This window comes from Mus musculus, chromosome 7 (genome assembly GCF_000001635.26).
Source record: "Mus musculus strain C57BL/6J chromosome 7, GRCm38.p6 C57BL/6J".
Taxonomy (NCBI): Eukaryota; Metazoa; Chordata; class Mammalia; order Rodentia; family Muridae; genus Mus; species Mus musculus.
The window spans coordinates 97918909-97937745 of NC_000073.6; the positions used below are offsets into that span (position 1 = coordinate 97918909).

General features: G+C 39.6%; 1 protein-coding gene across 2 annotated transcripts in view; it reads left to right on the forward strand.

Moving 5' to 3' along the window:
* The first annotated feature begins 1035 nt into the window (after positions 1-1035).
* Gdpd4 (glycerophosphodiester phosphodiesterase domain containing 4) overlaps positions 1036-18837 on the forward strand; it is a 129720-nt gene continuing 111918 nt past the window's right edge. Inside the window, exon 1 of one of the 2 annotated variants that reach the window (XM_006507611.1) lies at positions 1036-1134. The gene's annotated coding sequence lies outside the window, so the exon portion shown is untranslated. The remainder of the gene's footprint in view (positions 1135-18837) is intronic. The other variant, NM_177696.3, reaches the window with a different exon arrangement.

Below are 18837 nucleotides of genomic sequence, written 5' to 3' on the forward strand. Positions count from 1 at the left end.
CTAAGTGGGAATGGAGACAGAGGGAATGTGAGAATGGAGAAAGGGAAGGAACACAACTTAAGAAGACTAAACTTCAGGGATGCATTTTAAGAACAGTCAGTGTTGTTAGAAGATCAGCATGACTTGCTGTTGGGGGGGCTTTGGGAGAGTGTGAGTGGTAAAATTGGCTCTCTCTTAAGCAGTTGCTGCACACTGAGAAATTTAGGGGCTTTTATTGGGCCTTGAAATACAAGAAAACGAGTAGAAGACATGGAAAGAAGTGGACAAGAAATATTCCAACAAGCAAAACAGAATTTGGTCACTCTGCCAGACTGCAAAGGAAAGGGAGGTGCCAAGAATGAGATGCTGGTTTCAGGCCCTGTCATTTAGAGCCACAGGAGATGGGACAAACATGAAAAGATTGAATTTAATCCATAGTTTACAGAGTTCGAAGTACATACAACAGCATATGCTACTGAAGACAGCCAATGTGCTGTCCAGTTTCTGATTCAGTGAGACCTTGTATTGGAAATAAAGCAAAAACAACAGAGGAAGAGACCAGAAGCTTTCCTTTGTCCTGCCCATTTCCATTCGTGTAGACACGCAGCAAACACCAAAAACAAAACAAAACAAAACAAACAAAAAACCCAACCCTTTTAAAAAGAAAATAAATCCAAAGGTAAACCTGGCTCATTATCATGTTTGAAACAGGTTTGTTTTCCTTTAAGGGAGTGAGAAGAGATTAAATGGCGATCTGAATAATTTCACTACAAAAATAGCTACCATGAATTATGAAAGCAATAATAACTACGCCTATTTTTATATTAACCATAACGAGTCAGAGAGCGTTTGTTTACCTTGGAAGGCACAATTAAAACATGTTGCTCTGAGAAAATGAGTTCTAATCCCAGGCATCAATCAACAGCAGCAACAACAAACCAACTACAGTACTTGGTCCTAAAATTGGGGGCCTGGTTTCACAGGGTTTTCCCAGACTGCAGCCCTGTGTGAGTGTGGCCACGCCCCCACGACGAGTGGCCACGCCCTGCACCCGTGCTCAGGTCAGGGGCTCCCTCGTGCCTGTCCTCCATCTTGAGAGACGCTAGTCTTCACAGGTGTGGAATTACGATTTGCGTTAGCGACTGTAAAGTCACCGTAAGTAGTGTTTCCATCTCTTTGGAACCCCCAGACATCACTCAAACCAGGAAGTTACCTTAGGTTCACAGCCCGTAGCCAAGCCTGAGGGGTGCTGACCCAGGTTGCTCATCACTTGAGGTGATCCGACCAGCCATGTTTCCACGGCTCTAAGGAAAAAAGGGTTTCCTCTCCACAGCTGTTAAAGGACAGGGACAAAGCTCTGCAACCCAGGGATGGCCAAGCAGGCCACCCAGACGGTCACCCTGAAGTCCCTGCAGGCTTGTTTCCGTGTCTGAGGATCACAGTTCTATGCTGTCTGTCAACGCTTGGTTTATCACTCTAGTTTTCGTGGCAAGAGGAATGTCTACTCGGATTCTTTGCTCAGTCTAGCTAGTGAATGGTGGCGTCTTTGAGATTGAATAGACTTCGGGAGGAATAGATTTGGGAGAATGAAATCATGGTTCAGTTTTACACATTTACTTTGAAGTACCTGTGAGAAATCTAAGTGGAGATTTCTTCAGACTGCTGGAGTGAGTGAAGAGGCCTGGGATGGGAATAACTTAATCGAATCCCCTCCTAAGTATTACAGTTTCATGTGAATTCAGCTACCCTGGCTAGTGCAAAAGCCCAAAGGATCTGTGGGTACCTTGAAATGCTAGCGCTAATGATTCTGAGTCAAAAGCTGGGATTTAGTCAGTATTCAGTTTACCCTCCTGTCACAGAACGTTTTCTTCACATCTGCCATTGTATTTTCCAGTATCTACAACTAATCACACCAAGATATAAACACACACAGTGATCTCCTCAAATCAATCTACTTTTTCATTTCCACTGTGATTATTATTTTGTGTTAACTTATGAATTTTTTCATAAATGTATTTAATCTCCAAATGTAAAATATTCTAGTGATCTGTTTCTTACTCATTCATGGACACATTTCTCTGTTTAAAAAAGTTTTTTAAGAATGAATTTATGAAATTCCTAGGCAAATGGATGGATCTGGAGGGTATCATCCTGAGTGAGGTAACCCAATCACAAAAGAACTCACATGATATGTACTCACTGATAAGTGGATATTAGCCCAGAAACTTAGAATACCCAAGATACAAGTTGCAAAACACATGAAACTCAAGAAGAACGAAGACCAAAGTGTGGTCACTTTGTCCCTTCTTAGAATTGGGAACAAAAAACCCCTGGAAGGAGTTACAGAGACAAAAGTTTGGAGCTGAGACGAAAGGATGGACCATCTAGAGACTGCCATACCAAGGGATCCATCCCATAATCAGCTTCCAAACGCTGACACCATTGCATACACTAGCAAGATTTTGCTGAAAGGACTCTGATATAGCTGTCTCTTGTGAGGCTATGCCGGTGCCTGGAAAACACAGAAGTGGATGCTCACAATCAGCTATTGAATGGAACACAGGGCCCCCAATGGAGGAGCTAGAGAAAGTACCCAAGGAGCTAAAGGGGTCTGCAAACCTATAGGTGGAACAACAATATGAACTAACCAGTACCCCAGAGCTCATGTCTCTAGCTGCATATGTAGCAGAAGATGTCCTAGTCGGCCATCATTGGGAAGAGAGGCCCCTTGGTCTTGCAAACTTTGTATGGCTTAGTATAGGGGAACACCAAGGCCAAGAAGTGGGAGTGGGTGGGGAGGGGAGTGGGGAGGGGAGGGTATGGGGGACTTTTGGGATAGCATTTGAAATGTAAATGAAGAAAATACCTAATTAAAAATTTTTTTTTAATTTTTATTTTGATTTCTGAAAGAGCAATCTGGTTCACAGGCCATTTGGAAATAAGATTTAAAAAAATAAGACTTATCTTCTTTGATGGATATAGTGAAAACAAGAGGGAGGCAAGAAGTAGAGCTGCATAGAAGAATGAAAGGGAGAAGAGGACCATCAGATGGCCTGTTAACCATGCATGTCCTGTGTAAAGGCCTCACAGAGGGGACAAAACAATCATTTTACCCACGGAAAGGCTTAGCCTTCGCCCGAGGCCTCTGTGTGCTCTCCTCACTGACTCCTCCCCTGGGTTGTGGTATATCATCTATGTTAGCATGGAGTATTTGCATTTGTTTTTTACTGTTGCAAAATATTCTAAATCTGGTTTCTGGAAAAAAAAATAAATTCTTCTGACATCAGGTCTGAGCTGGAGAGATGGCTCAGCAGTTAGGAGCACTGGCTGCTTTTCCAGAGGCCCTGTGTTCAATTCCTAGTAACCACATGGTGTCTCAGAGCATCTATAATGAATTCTGATGCCCTCTTCTGTCATGTAGATGCACATGAAGATAGAATACTCACATACATGTACAAAGAGTACTCATATACTGAATAAATAAATAAATAAATAAATAAATAAATAAATAAATAAATAAGACTTCAGTTCTTTAAAGGAATTTAAAGCCTGTCACTTATGTTTTCTGTCCTGAGGACTGAACCCAGGACTTCCACAAATGTTATGCAAGTATTCAGTTACAGAGCTATGTCCTTATATAATCACTTTACATGTGATCACTGAAATTGTTAAAAACAAATTTTCTTATGAATTATGGTTTTAGATGAATGTAGTGCTCTATAAATTTTTTTGTTTTGTTTGTTTGTTTTGTTTTTGTTTTGTTTTGTTTGTTTGTTTTGTTTTTGTTTTTCGAGACAGGGTCTCTCTGTATAGCCCTGGCTGTCCTGGAACTCACTTTGTAGACCAGGCTGGCCTTGAACTCAGAAATATGCCTGCCTCTGCCTCCCGAGTGCTGGGATTAAAGTCAATAAATGTTAAGACTAGTTTGTTGTAATCATCTCCAGACAAGTTTTAAGAAATTCCTTTTGTGTATATGTGTGTGTACATAATGTTGGTGTGATTAAACATGTGCATTGCTATGGTTCATACATGGAGGTCAGAAGACAACTTTCCAGAGTCCTCTCCTTCCACCATGGATTCTGGGGATCGAACTCAGGCCGCCAGGCTTGCATGGCAAGAACCGTTAGACCCACGGAGCCATCTCACTAGCCCACATACAGTTTTGTTTTGTTTTGTTTTTGTCTGTTTATTCTGTCATCCATAGGTATGTTAAGCCTCCTGCCCAACATAACTGTAGGTGAGTTTATTTCTCTTTTGGAGACTATGTGATTAAGTACATGTAAATTTAAAACAAGTTTTTAAAATTATTTTTCATCACTGTGCTTTTTTTTTGTCTCATAATTGCTTTGCTAGTCTTTTAATAGAGTATACTCATTGAATCTACATCTTTTAAAGACTTATTTTTATTTATGTGGGGAGGAGGGCTGCATAGACTCTGGCCCTGCGCATGCTGACTGAGTGCTCTACCCCTGAATTACTACCCTAGACCCTTTTTCTTTCTTTTGCTTTCAGTCTCAACAAATGAAACACCTGTGTTTGGCTGTCTATTTTTCAGTTAAACAGATTTTGCCTGTTTTTAAACTGAAGAATTTACTGCATTTACATTTGAAATAATACTGACCTTTGTAGACTTAAATCTGACTGCTGCTGGAGGGAAGGATTTTGCTGGTCATTTTTAGGATGGATTATATTATTTACATTATTTGTTTCAGTTGTCTATGCTTTCCACTGTAATAAGGCTTTCCTTTGGATTGGCTTTTTTGTTTTTTTGTTTTTTGTTTTTTTGTTTTTTTGTTTTTTGTTTTGTTTTTTTTTTTGTTTTGTTTTTTAAAGATTTATTTATTTATTATATGTAAGTACACTGTAGCTGTCTTCAGACACTCCAGAAGAGGGAGTCAGATCTTGTTACAGATGGTTGTGAGCCACCATGTGGTTGCTGGGATTTGAACTCCGGACCTTCGGAAGAGCAGTCAGGTGCTCTTACCCACTGAGCCATCTCACCAGCCTCTGTTTTTTTGTTTTTAATTCCAATTTGTTTGTTGTTTGTTTGAGACAGTGTCTCTTTAGGAAGCCCTGGCTAGCTTGGAGTTTGCTATGTAGACAAGGCTGGCCTTGAATACATAGAGATTCACTTGCCTCTGCCTTCTGAGTTCTCCTGTATTAAAAGTGTATGCTATTATGCTGGACTCCTAGTTTCTGACTTTATTAGCTTTTTAAAAAAAGCTTTATAGATGGAGAGATGGCTCAGTGGTTAAGAGCACTGACTGCTCTTTCACAGGTCCTGATTTCAATTCCCAATACCCACATGGCAGCCCACAACTGTCTGTAACTCTAGTTCCAGAGGATCTGACACCTTCACAGTCATACATGCATGTAAAACACCAATGCATATATAAATAAATAAATCTTTTTAAAAAGGTTTACTAAAACATAACTAGATCCAATAAACTTCACATATTCAAAACATATCATTTTTATTGGGCCTGGTAGCTCATGTCTACAACCTTAGCAACTCAGAATTCTGGGACAAGAGGATTAAGAGTTTGAGGCCAACCTGGGCTTCATAGCAAGATTCTATCTCAGGAGAGCACACCAATTAGTTGTCCAGTGTGAAATAATCAGCCGTGAAAGCACACAAGTAAATTGTATAGACTGAGCAGGTTATATTTAGGAATATATATGTATATATATATATATATATATATGTAATAACAATGAAGAAAGAGGCCATGTATTTGGAAAAGAGTAGAGGGGGTAAATAGGAGGGTTGGAAGGAAGAAAAGGAAGGGAGAAATGTTGGAATTATAATCTCAAAACAGTTTTAAAAAGAAAACAAAGCAAAGAAGTAAGATTACTTTGGAATAGAGAATAAATTCGGGAGGGCAAGTGTGCGTGTAGAATAACTGTTTAGGAGGCTATTGTAGTGTTTGGGTAAGGACCGCAGTTGGAGAAGTGTCTGGGGGAGTGAAAATATGGACCAAGATCACCTCCAAGGGTTCTTGTAGTTCTATGGGCTTGTTAGCTCAAGCTTCTAGAAGAAAAACTGAGTAGTCTAGAAATGAATGATAGTGGAGCAAAGGATCCTAATCCTCAGAGCCTCCAAGTCCCGAGTGGAAGCATTTGGTAAAAATGATTAAGTGCAGGGTTTCAAGATGGAAGGTACCCAGATTATGCAGATGTGTCCAGTGCCAGCCTTGGTTACATAGAGTTTGAAGCCCTCCCCCCTTGGTCTATATGAATCTCTAACTAGAAAAAAAGATGAAAGGAAGGAAGGAAGGAAGGAAGGAAGGAAGGAAGGAAGGAAGGAAGGAAGGAAGGAAGAAAGACCCCAGAGATAGGGCTGGAGAGATGACTCAGTGGTTAAGAGCACTGACTGCTCTTCCAGAGGTCCTGAGTTCAATTCCCAGCAACCATCTGTAATGGGATCCAGGGCCCTCTCCTGGGGTGTCTGAAGACAGCTACAGTGTACTCATATAAATAAAATAAATAAATCTTAAAAAAAAAACCCACAGGTACAAAACCCAGCCACCCACCCAACCAGCCAAGCAAACAAAACCTAACTGTCCCTTCTCCAGTAAATTACCTTGGTAATATTGATCCATATGTTTTCCTTTTCTCTAGTTCTGTACATCTTAGTTACTCTATCTTTAAGTCTTGAGCTTAGCTTGAATCCTCAAAATATATTGTTTGGCTTTATATCTCCTTTGGTTTTTGGTATAAATCTTACATCGGTATATTGCTTTCTACGAAAAAGTCCACAGAGGTCCTGTTGGGAATTGGAATTGTGTTAAGCCTATAGAACTTAGGGTAAATTGAGATCGTATTTGACTTTCCTTCCCTGCTGTTTTATGAAACAGGCTGAGAAGCCTTGGTGTTAGCTCTTCTTTAATGATTTGGTAGAATTTGGCAATGAACCCTCCTAGGCCTGGGCTTCCTTGCCAGAGAGATACTTGATTACTGCTTTTGTCTTATTAATGGTTATGGATCTGTTTAAATGGACCATATTTTCATTATCCATTCATCAGTTACTGGGCATCTAGGTTGATTCTAGATCTTTGCTACTGTGAATAGAGCAGCAATAAACATGAATGTATCTCTGCAGTAGGATGTGTAGAGTCCCTTGGCTGTATGCCCAGGAGTAATATAGCTGAATCATATGGAAAGTTTCTTTTTATTTTTTTTAAGAAACTGCTTACTGACTGCATCAGTTTGTACTCTGCCAAACAATGAATAAAAAGACTCCCTTTCTCAACATCCTCAAGAACATTGCTGTCGTTTGATTTCTTGATGATGATGATTTCTTGATTTCTAGCCAGAGTGAGATGAAATTTCAAAAGTCTTCTATTTGCATTTCCTTGGTGGATAAAGATATGGAGCACTTTTAAAAATAATTATTGGGCCTTTGTGCATCTTTTGAGATCTCTGTTTAGCTCCATAGCCCTTCCCCCATCTTTAAATCAGGTTGTTTCCTTGTTTCTTTTTATTTTCAGTTTGTTTTTTTTTATAAATTTCCTTTGTTAGTCATATAGCAGGCAAGGATTTGTCCCATTCTTAGGCCATCTCTTCACTCAGTTAGCTATCCCTTTTCCTGTGCAGAGTTATATAATTTCTCGAGGTCTCATTTGTTGGTTGTTGGTCTTATTTCATTCAGAAAGCCTTAGCTATGCCTGTATCTTGATGTGGTTTTCCTACTTCTCCCTTTTAGTTTCAGAGTTTTGGATTTTACATCAAAGGCTTTGATCTATTTAGAGATATTTTTTCTGCAGAGAGATAAGTGTTTAGTTCCATCCTTTTACATGTAGATAGCCAGTTTTCCCATCATAATTTGTTGAAAAGGCTCTTTTCTTCCAGTGCACACTTTTAGCATCTTTGTCAAAAATGAGGTGGCTTTAGCTGTGTGGGCTTACATCTGGGGCCTCCATTCTATTCCATTAATCAATATGACTGATTTTGTGTTAGTACTGTGCTGTTTTAATTACTATAGCTGATCTGTAGTATAACTTGAAATCAGACAGATTACCCTGAGACAAGGCTATCCACTCTCTCCATTTTTACTCAGTAGAGTGCTTGACTAGAAAAATAAGACAAGACAGAGAAATATTCTTTTCCCTCAAGATTGTTTTGTCTCTCTGGGGCCCTTTGTGCTTCCATATGAATTGTTAAGATTGTTGGATTAAGATTGTTGTCTCAACTTCTGTGAATAATAATAGTGTTGGGACATTTGAGGGAGGAGTTTCGTTGAATGCGTAGGTTGCTTTTGGAAGAACAATGGTTTTCACGGTACTAATTGTTCCAATCTATGAGCACGGGAAGTCTTTCTGTCTTCTGGTGTCCTCTTCGGCTTCCTTCTTTAGGGTTTAAAGCTTTCAATGCTGCAGTCTTTCTCTTCCTTAGTTAATTAGATTTATTTTATGCATGTTCTAGACTGTTATGAACAGAGTTGTTTCCTTTTCTCAGCATGTGTGCCATTGGTTTGTAGGAAGTTTTTGTTTAAGTTTGTATCCTGTCACTTTGTTGAGTTTTTTAAATTATCTTTAAGAGGTTTTAAGCAGAGTCCTGATAGTCTCTGTGTATAAAATCATCCTATGAAAATAGGATATTGTAAATTTTTTTCCTACTTGTATTCCTTTTAAAATTATTTCTCTTGTTTTATTCCTGATCTTGGTAGAAATGCTCTGAGTTTTTCAGTTTGGCTGTGAGTTGGTTATAGAAAGCTTTTCCTGTACTGAGATACATCCCCTCCATTCCTTGTCTTTTCGAGGCTTTTGTCACAAAGGGACAGTAGACTTTGTCAAAGGCCATTTCTTTCTTTTTTTTTTTTTTTTTTTTTTTTTTTTTTTGATGTAAAAGCATGAGGTAGTTTAATGACGGAGCTCCGGGCCGACACATATCTCCCACAGGAGACAGAGGTGTCGACCACATGGTGGAGCCAAAATGGCGGAGCTCCGGTTCGCAACGTATCTCACACAGGAGACAGTGGTTTCGACCCCGAGGCTTGGGAGCTAGGGACTTTTATAGAAAAGGGGTGGGGCTGGGGGAGGAATTGGCCCGGTTTTACATGATTGGTCCATTTAAACATCAACAGACTGTCAGAAGGGCGGGAGATAGGGAGGCACTAGGCCAGTCAGGTCATGTAACGACGGGCCTGCCCGGGCATGACCTGGCCTGTTCTGCTATGTTCTCAGCCCCAGGTTTCAAAGCTCACAAACAACTCTTTGGGCTATTTGACATAAATTGCATGAATCACATGTCTCAAGTTTTATTTCTTTTCATTCCCCTCTTCTTCTACTAAGTAATTCTAATCTTAGAATTTTAGAAGTCTATATCTCTATGTGGAGAACAGAAATCAACAGAATAAGAAGGGATGGTAAACAGAACTAGGCAGGGACCCTTCTAGTGAGGCTTGAGGGTCTGGGCATGATGTAGGTGTACGTGGATCAGATCTCTGGCTGGAACTGGTGAGATGTCTTTTGTGGTACCCGGCTCGTTCGCTGTAGCCAATTGTGACCAGCCTTCTTTTTGCACCACCTGTAAGCCTTTTAACTTAGCATACAGATTATTATTACAACAACATGTAGGTTTAAACACATCATTTAAGACAGTGATGAACATGGGAGCCCCATAAAGGATCTTAAAAAGAGTAAGGCTGAATCAAAAGGGAGTATTTCTAGTTTTAAATGGGCATGGGGAAGGAGCACCAAGTCTGTACCAGTCTCTTTTAGAATTTTTTAAATCTTTTTTACCTGTCCTGAGCTTTGGAGTCTGTATGTACAATGTAACTTCTAACTAATCTTTAATATCTTGGCCAGTCCCTGATTTACCTGGGCAACAAAGGCAGGTCCATTACCTTGGGAAGATTTCTTTTAGGATCTTCTTAGCTATCACATTGGCCGTCTCAGTCAAAGGCCATTTCTTTATCTCTTGAGATGAAGGTGTGATTTCAGTTGTCGAATCCATTTGTGTGTTGATTTGTGTATGTTAAACTATTACTCTATCCTGTAATGAAGCCATAGTTCATTATAGTTAATGGGCTATCTGATGTGTGTTCGTGAACTCAGTTTGTAAATAATTTGTTGAGATTTTTTTTGTGATTTTTCTTCATGAGATCTATAATTTCCTTTTTGTGTTATATATTTGAAAATCAGTTAGTAAGGGATCCTTTTTGTTATCTTTTATGAATATTTTGCAAACCATTGAGGTTTTTCCTCATAGGCCTGGTGGACTTCAGCAATGAATCCATCTGGGTATGGAATTTTTTTAAGTTGGGACAATTTTTGTTTTATTGCTGCTTTAATTTTGTTGCCTTTATAGGGACATAAATTGTTATTATTGTGGTTTAATTTTGATAGGTCATCTATGTTGGGAAATTGATCTGTTTCTTTTAGATCTTCACATTTAATAGAATGTAAGTTTTAAAAATATTACCTACATAATGATTTTTCTGAATTATTTTGGTATCTGTTATAAAATCTCCAGTTTTATCTTGAATTGTATTAAATTTCATTTTTTTTTTGTTAGCTTGGTTAAGAGTTTGTCAGTCTTGTTTTAAAAACAACTCATTGAATCAGTCACAAAATAGGCCTCAAGAGATACAAGAATATTGAAATAATCCCATGTATCCTATCAGATCACCACAGACTAAGGTTGGTCTTCAATAACAACAAAACCAAGAGAAAGCCCACATACACATGGAAGCTAAACAATGCTCTACTCAATGATAACTTGGTCAAGGAAGAAATAAGAGAGAACTTAAAGACTTTCTAGAATTTAGTGAAAATGAAGGCACAACATATCCAAAATTATGGGACACAATGAAAGCAGTGCTGAGAAGAAAACTCATAGCTCTGAGTGCCTCTAAAAAGAATCTGGAGAGAGTATACACTAGCAGCTTGACAGCAGACCTGAAAGCTCTTGTACTGGCTAGTTTTGTGTCAACTTGACACAGCTGGAGTTATCACAGAGAAAAGAGCTTCAGTTGAGGAAATGCCTCTATGAGATCCAACTGTAAGGCATTTTCTCAATTAGTGATCAAGGGGGAAAGGCCCCTTGTGGGTGGGACCATCTCTGTGCTGGTAGTCTTGGGTTCTATAAGAGAGCAGGCTGAGCAAGCCAGGTGAAGCAAGCCAGTAAAGAACATCCCTCCATGGCCTCTGCATCAGCTCCTGCTTCCTGACCTGCTTGAGTTCCAGTCCTGCATCCTTTGGTAATCAACAGCAGTATGGAAATGTAAGCTGAATAAACCCCTTCCTCCCCAACTTGCTTCTTGGTCATGATGTTTGTGCAGGAATAGAAACCCTGACTAAGACAGCTCTAGAACAAAAAGAAGCAAATACACCCAGGTGAAGTAGATAGCAGGAAATAATTAAACTCAGGGCTGAAATCAACCAAGTAGAAACAAAAAGAATAAAGAATCAACAAAACCAGGAGCTGGTTTTTTGAGAAAATCAACAAGCTAGATAAACTCTTAGCCAGACTAACCAGAGGGCAAAGAGACAGGATCCAAATTAACCAAATCAGAAAAGGGAGACATAACAACAGAAACTGAGGAAATTAATAAAAAATCATCAGATCCAACTACAAAAGGCCATACTCAACAAAACTGGAAAATCTGGATGAAATGGACAATTTTCTAGACAGATACCAAATATCAAAGTTAAATCAGGATCAGATAGACCATCTAAACAGTTCCATAACCCCAAAAGAAATAGAAGCAATTATTAATAGTCTCTCAGCCAAAAAATGCCCAGGACCAGCTGAGTTTAGTGCAGAATTCTACCAGACCTTCAAAGAAGACCTAATACCAATACTCTTCAAACTATTCCACAAAATAGAAACAGAAGGTACTCTACCCAATTCATTCTATGAAGCCACAGTTATGCTGATACCAAAACCACACACAGACCCAACAAAGAAAGAGAACTTAAGATCAATTTCATTTATGAATATTGATGCAAAAATACTCTCACAATGGAATTCATAAATACATCAAAACCATCATTCACCACGATCAAGTAGGCTTCATCCCAGGGATAGAGGGATGGCTCAATATTCTACTACATAAACAAACTCAAAGGAAAAAAAAAACACATGATCATTCCATTAGATACTGAAAAAGTATTTGGATCTTTTGTCCCGGGTCCCTCGGAGTCCAGTCTGCACAGGTGAGCACATGGACTGCAAAGGGTGAGCAAGCAGACTGCAGAAGCAACACAGCTTCTGGGACAGAACCTGTTTTGGGCTCCAGACATCTGGGCACCTTCCTTGCCAGAGGAGAAGTGGCCACCTGGGAGGGCTCTGACCACCAGAGCAGGTGAGGGAGCCATCTTGTATCCCAGGTTCCTCGGAGACCAGTCTGTGCAGGTGAGTGCACAGACTGCAGAGGCAACACATCTTCTGGGACAGGCCCTGTCTCGGGCCTTCATCTTCAGCCAGGAGGCAGGTCTGAACGCTAGACCTCTGTGCACCTTCCATGCAAGAGGAGAGCTTTCCTGCACAGAGTATTCTGACCACTGAGACTCAGGAGAGAGCTGGACTCCCAGGACTGCTGACCAAGGCTAACAGAATCACAGGAGGAACAAGCTCCGCCAGAGACAACTATAACAACTAACTCCAGAGATTACCAGATGGCAAAAGGCAAACATAAGAATCTCACCAACAGAAACCAAGACGGCTTACCATCATCCCATCACCCAGCACTCCCACCTCAGCCAGTCCTGGATACCCCAACACACCTGAAAAGCAAGATTCAGATGTAAAATCATATCTTATGATGCTGGTAGAGGACTTTAAGACGGGCATTAATAACTCACTTAAAGAAATACAGGAGAACACTGATAACAGGTAAAAAGTCCTTAAAGAGGAAACACAAAAATCCCTTAAAGAATTACAGGAAAAAACAACCAAACAGGTGCTGGAATTTAACAAAACCATCCAAGACCTAAAAAAGGAAATAGAAACAATAAAGAAAACCCAAAGTGAGACAGATTTGGAGATAGAAACCCTAGGAAAGAAATCAGGAACCATAGATAGGAGCATCAGCAACAGAATACAAGAGATGGAAGAGAGAATCTCAGGTACAGAAGATTCCATAAAGAACAAGGGCACAACAATCAAAGAAAATGCAAAATGCAAAAAGATCCTAACTCAAAACATCCAGGAAATCCAGGACACAATGAGAAGAGCAAACCTACAGATAAAAGGAGTAGATAAGAAGGAAGATTTTCAATTTAAAGGGCCAGCAAATATCTTCAACAAAATTATAGAAGAAAACTTCCTAAACCTAAAGAAAGAGATGCCCATGAACATACAAGAAGCCTACAGAACTCCAAATAGACTGGACCAGAAAAGAAATTCCTCCTGACACATAATAATCAGAACAACAAATGCACTAAATAAAGATAGAATATTAAAAGCAGTAAGGGAAAAAGGTCAAGTAACATATAAAGATATAAAGGCAGGCCTATTAGAATTACACCAGACATCTCACCAGAGACTATGAAAGCCAGAAGATCCTAGACAGATGTTATACAGACCCTAAGAGAACGCAGATGCCAGCCCAGCTACTATACCCAGCAAAACTCTCAATTACCATAGATGGAGAAACCAAAGTATTCCATGATAAAACCAAATTCACACAGTATCTTTCCACAAATCCAGCCCTTCAAAGGATAATAAAGGGAAAACACCAACACAAGGACGGAAACTACACCCTAGAAAGAGCAAGAAAGTAATCCTTCAACAAACCTAAAAGAAGACAGCCACAAGAACAGAATCCCAACTCTAACAACAAAAATAACAGGAAGAAAGAGTTACTTTTCATTAATTTCTCTTAACATCAAAGGACTCAATTCCCCAGTAAAAAGACATAGACTAACAGACTGGCTACCCAAACAGGACCCAATATTTTGCTGCTTACAGGAAACCCACCTCAGGGAAAAAGACAGACACTTCCTCAGAGTGAAAGGCTGGAAAACAATTTTCCAAGCAAATGGTCTGAAGAAACCAGCTGGAACAGCCATTCTAATATCGAATAAAATTGATTTCCAACCCAAAGTTATCAAAAAAGACAAGGAGGGGCACTTCATACTCATCAATGGTAAAATCTTTCAAGATGAACTTTCAATTCTGAATATCTATGCTCCAAATACAAGGGCAGCCACATTCATTAAAGAAACTTTAGTAAAGTTCAAATCACACATTGCACCTCACACTATAATATGGGAGACCTCAACACCTCACTTTCACCAATGGACAGATCCTGGAAACAGAAACTAAACAGAGACACATGGACACTAACAGAAGTTATGAAACAAATGATTTAATAGATATCTACAGAACATTTTATCCTAAAACAAAAGGATATACCTTCTTCTCAGCACCACATGGTACCTCCTCCAAAATTGACCGTATAATCAGTCACAAAACAGGCCTCAACAACAAAAATATTTAAATTATCCCATGTATCCTATCAGATCACCACGGAATAAGGCTGGTCTTCAATAACAGCATAAATAATAGAAAGCCAACATTTACGTGGAAACTGAACAACACTCTACTCAATGATACCTTGGTCAAGGATGAAATAAAGAAAGAAATTAAAGACTTTTTAGAGTTTAATGAAAATGAAGACACAACATACCCAATCTTATGAGACACAATGAAGGCAGTCCTAAGAAGGAAACTCATAGTCCTGAGTACCTCCAAAAAGAAAGTGGAGAGAACGAGAACATACACTAGCAACCTGACAGCACACCTAGAAGCTCTAGAAAAAAAAAGGAAGCAAATTCACCCAAGAGGAGTAGATGGCTGGTAATAATCAAACTCAGGGTGAAATCAACCAAGTGGAAACAAAAAGAACTATTCGAAGAATCAACCAAACCAGGAGCTGTTTTTTTTTTTTTTTTTTTTGAGAAAATCAATAAGATAGATAAACCCTTAGTCAGACTAACTAGAAGGCACAGGGACAGTATTCTGATTATCAAAATCAGAAATGAAAAAGGAGACATAACAACAGAACCTGAGAAAATCCAAAATATCATCAGATCCTACTACAAAAGGCTATACTCAACAAAACTGAAAAACCTGGATGAAATGGACAACTTCCTAGACAGATACCAGGTACCAAAGTTAAATCAGGATCAGATTAATGATCTAAACTGTTCCATTTCCCCTAAAGAAAAAGAAGTAGTCATTAATAGTCTCCCAACCAAAAAAAAAAAAAAAAGCCCAGGACCAGCTGAGTTTAGTGCAGAGGTTTATCAGACCTTCAAAGAAGACCTAATTCCAACTCTCTTCAAACTATTTCACAAAATAGAAACAGAAGGTACTTTATCCAATTCATTCTATGAAGCCACAATTACTCTGATACCTAAACCACACAAAGATCCAACAAAGAAAGAGAACTTCAGACCAATTCCCCTTAAGAATATCAATGAAGAAATACTCAATAAAATCCTTGCAAGCTGAATCCAGGAACACATCAAAATGATTATCTATCATGATCAAGTAGGCTTCATCCCAGGGATGCAGGTATGGTTTAATATACGAAAATTCATCAATGTAATTCACTATATAAACAAACTCAAAGACAAAAACCACATGATCATCTCATTAGATGCTAAGAAAGCATTTGACAAAATCCAACACCCATTCATGATAAAAGTCTTGGAAAGATAAGGAATTCAAGGCCCATACCTAAACATAATAAAAGCAATATACAGCAAACCAGTAGCCAACATCAAAGTAAATGGTGAGAAGCTGGAAGCAATCCCACTAAAATCAGGGACTAGACAAGGCTGCCCACTTTCTCCCTACCTATTCAATATAGTACTGACGTCTTAGCCAGAGCAATTTGACAACAAAAGGAGATCAAGGGGGTACAAATTGGAAAGGAAGAAGTCAAAATATCACTATTTTCAGATGATATGATAGTATATATAAGTGACCCTAAAAATTCTACCAGGGAACTCCTAAACTTGATAAACACCTTCAGTGCAGTAGCTGGATATAAAATTAACTCAAACAAATCAATGGCCTTTTTCTACACAAAGGATAAATGGGCTAAGAGAGTAATTAGGGAAACAACACCCTTTACAATAGTCACAAATAATATAAAATACCTTGGTGTGACTCTAACTAAGGAAGTGAAAGATCTTTATGATAAGAACTTCAAGTCTCTGAAGAAAGAAATTAAAGAAGATCTCAGAAGATAGAAAGATCTCCCATGCTCATGGATTGGCAGGATTAATATAGTCAAAATGGCTATCCTGCTGAAAGCAATCTACAGATTCAATGCAATCGCCATCAAAATTCAAACTCAATTCTTCATTGAGATAGAAAGGGCAATTTGCAAATTCATCTGGAATAACAAAAAACCTAGGATAGCAAAAACTATTCTCAACAATAAAAGAACCTCTGGTGGAATCGCCATGCCTGACATTAAGCTGTACTATAGAGCAATTGTGATAAAAACTGCATGGTACTGGTACAGCAACAGACAGGTAGATCAATGGAATAAAATTGAAGTCCCAGAAATGAATCCACACACTTATGGTCACTTGATCTTTGACAAGGGAGCTAAAACCATACAGTGGAAAAAAGACAGCATTTCAACAAATGGTGCTGGCACAACTGGTGGTTTTCATGTAGAAGAATGTGAATTGATCCATTCTTATCTCCTTGTACAAAGCTCAAGTCTAAATGGATCAAAGAACTCCACATAAATCCAGAGACACTGAAAATAATAGAGGATAAAGTGGGGAAAAGCCTCAAAGATATGGGCACAGGGGGAAAAATCCTAAATAGAACAGCTTTGCTGTAAGATCAAGAATTGACAAATGGAACCTCATAAAATTGCAAAGCTTCTGTAAGGCAAAAGACACTGTTGTTGTCAATAAGACAACAACAATAAGGCCACCAACAGATTGGGAAAGGATCTTTACCAATCCTAAATCAGATATGGGACTAATATCCAATATATATAAAAAACTCAAGAAGATGTGGTGCTACCGTCTCTGACCAGCAGAAAAGAAGCAATGAAACCTATGTCCTTCTCAAGGCAGTTTATTCAGGAACTTAACAATGTGCAGGAAAAAGAATGCCCCGACCTCTCTCGGCCATCCCCCTTTTATGCCCTCTCATCCACTCCCCATCACCCCAGTCCATGTAGGCACAGTTCATTGGCTCAGGACTACATGTGTCATATCATCCGATCTTATGTCGTGGTGCATCTGTGCAATGCAGCTCAAGGTACATGGCTATCTTGAGGGATATGAGAAAGTCAGGTGCCAGTCATAAAACTTGGCAGCAGTCCCAGGTGCCATCTTGTGGCCGGGGCCACACCCGCTCCTCACATCTCCCCCTTTTTCTTTAAATTGGCAGAGAGAATGCCTGTCTTAGGTTGCCCCCTGCAACAATGCTCCTTACCCATCATTGGGAAACAGACAGCGGAGGTCTGATCCCTGTCTTAGGTTGGTAACACATCCAGGAAGTCTAACCCGTCATTGACTACTTCCCTAGCATTCCAAGCCACCCTTGAGGAGACTGTCCCATCTCCACAGCTGCAAAGGCTTGTATCAACAGTGCTTGAGCCATGCGATGGTGATGTTGCATGCGGCAGATGCACCAAAAGGCCAGGACACTGATGAGCACGCAGCACAGTGCCAATCCACCAATACCAGCCCATTCCTTTAGGTGTGACATAGCGGTGGCAATCCAATTTGTGAATCCTTCAGTCATGGATGCATCCACCTGAGTGAATTGATATGGACTATCCCAAAATCTCTTTTGGGTCTAAACAAGGTCATAACCGAAGGGGCCTGCATGGGCCATGATAACAATCTAGGTATTCTGGTCACAATAGCTAAAGAAAACATAGAAGCATTCCAACCAACACATACTATAAAAACAACTATCCTCCATACATTCTACAAGATCATCAAAATAACTACCATTATAAATTAAAAATACAAAAGGAGGCCAAACGCATACAGGCATGGCTTTAAATAATACATTCTTCCCATAAGCAAATTGAATAAAAGAAGACTCAAATAATACAGATTCATTCCAATAAAAGCTAGCATTTCCCCACGCCCCACCCATCAACATACTCAAAGAAGAAAGATCTGTACAACTCCCAATTTATCCCACACAACAGCCAAACATTAAAGGGATTGCTTGTCCCTCTCTGGGCTGGATTTTGATACGTCCAATTAAACCCTGAAAACGTTCGATTATGACTGGTACTAATATAAGGGGAAAAGGTAAAATATTTTTTCACAGCCCATGCAGCTTTCCTGGACTGGCAGCCGGTCCATGGGGGCAGCGAATCTCGAATACCCCTACAAAAGAGGGCCCATCGTAGATCTTCAGTCATCACTGCAGGCAGCATCATCACCCCCAGGAGCAGCTTCATCAGGGCACCTCTGTCCATCTTGAACTACCCTCGTCAATTGTTCCAGAACCCACAGTGGCTGGCGATGATCCTGTGGAAACACACAAGCAAACCCTCTCACTCAGACCAACACAGGATCGGGCCCTTGCCATCGTCCACTCAGAACATCCTTCCACATGACTGTGCCTTTGTAGGATGCCTCGGGATTGGCAAACCGTTCTGCAGCAGTCAAGTAATTTTTATCTTTATTCAAAAAATTCAAGGTAAAGAGAGCAGTGGCTAATCTCTCCCTAGGAGTAGCACCAGAGGCTACTCCCCCTTTCTGTCTTATTATACACTCCTTCAGAGTGTGATGGGCTCTTTCAATGATGCCCTGACCCCGAGGATTGTAGGGTATACTGTGCACCAAGCGGACACCCATCATTTTACAAAAGGAAACAAAAGAAGCTGAAGTATAAGCAGGTCCA